This window comes from Mustela lutreola, chromosome 9, assembly GCF_030435805.1.
Source record: "Mustela lutreola isolate mMusLut2 chromosome 9, mMusLut2.pri, whole genome shotgun sequence".
In the NCBI taxonomy this organism is placed as follows: Eukaryota; Metazoa; Chordata; class Mammalia; order Carnivora; family Mustelidae; genus Mustela; species Mustela lutreola.
In genome coordinates, this window is record NC_081298.1 from 118734756 (window position 1) to 118736475 (window position 1720).

A 1720-nucleotide genomic window follows, 5' to 3' on the forward strand; every position below is an offset into this window, starting at 1 on the left:
CCCAGGTGAGCAGAGAGCCTGAAGTGGGGCTCGATTCCAGGACTCTGAAATCATCACCTGAGCCTAAAGCAGATGCTTAACACGCTGAGCCACCCAGGTGCCCCTAGAGCTACATTTTCTGGTCTTATGAATACTCAATCTGCAAGACAAGTACCGTTGTTTCCAATTCTTCAAAAAACTGGGTTACCACATGAAGGGTATCAAGATGTTGAACCACCCATTAAACTACCTTATCCTCCATTTGTTTTTCAACTAAGATGGAAATCAAAAGATTTCTGTGTTCTAGATTGAGAGCTGTTTGTCTTTGGAATGTTTCCGCAAACCTTTCCACAAAAGCTCTGAATGTTTTCCCTTTCCCTCTGGATACATAGTTTCATTTTAGCTAAACGGAGAAATCATTAAAAAAAAAAAAAAAAAAAAAAAAAAAACAAGTTCTGTCAGCCTCTGAGTATCGGCTTCCAACTTGACCAACTTCTGACCATAGAAAGACAGTACCTCTGAGGGTTGGCAACAGTGAGTGGGACCCTAATCTCAGATGGAGTACAACCCACATTTGGGTCCAACCATATTGTGGGAAGCCCCCAACCTAACAAATGCCAAACTAAATTCACAGGACATAAAATGAGACAAACCAACAGGTTACTTGAAATTAAATTCAGGAGTCACACTTCAAAGAACTAATTCTTACAAATGTTTTTTTTTTTTTTCTTTTGTTTGCCAATCTGAATTTGGAAAGGAGGGGGAAACATGAAATTGTATCTTCCTGTCTTAACCAAGCACCACAGGTAAGAGATCTGGAGGAAATAATGTCAGTGAAGAATCTTACCCATGGCCAGCTTCTGGGTTTTTCCAGAATCTTGTCTTCATTTTCCAGAGCAAGTGGCTTTCATCCTGGTCACCAGAAACTAGAGAGGAAAATAATTTCCCCTCCACTTTGTAGCGAGTGCTTGGTTGAGAACTTTTTTTTTTTTTTTCAGGGCACCTCAGAAATGGAAACATTTATCTACATTAAAATTCTCCACGGTAGCCACTGTGATTCAAGATAATCTTGCTAAGGGTAACTTGTCTGTTCAGCGTTAAAACAAATTTTTTTTTTTTTTTTCAGCTGAGGTCTCGCCTCACACCAACCTCAGTTAAGACGGACCCAGACCGAATGTGGACCGGGTCCGACCCCGAACTCTGTCCGGCTGCCGAGTCAGACCCAGTACAAACCAAACCCACACCGGTTTCCAAGTCGGACCCAGTTGAACCCCGGACCCTGTCCGGCTTCTTAAGTCCAACCCAGAGCGACTCTGGCGGGGTACGCGGGATTCAGTCCAGGCAAAAAAAAAAAAAAAAAAAAAAAAAGTCGAATAAAATCTGGAAGCTCATAACGCAAAGACTGCAAAGCTGGGATCTGACAGAGACTTGCCCGCCACCGCCAAAGACAGCTGGACGGCAGCGAACGAACCCAAGGGCCTCGGCAGGTATCCTGACCTGGTTGCTCTTTGCTGCTGGAGGCGAGGGAGGTCTCCTTGGTTTCCCTCCTCTGACAACACGACTGTTCAGAGAGAAACTGAGGCATATTAAAAATTCTGAGTTCCTCTGAGCAAAAATGGATTCAAACAGGGACAACATCCAGCAGCAGTCGAAGGAGCCCTGGAGAGCTATACAAAGTCAAAGAATTTTATAGACAAAAGGGAGCACGAAGAAGAAAGTGATGCTAGGGGAAAAAAAAAAA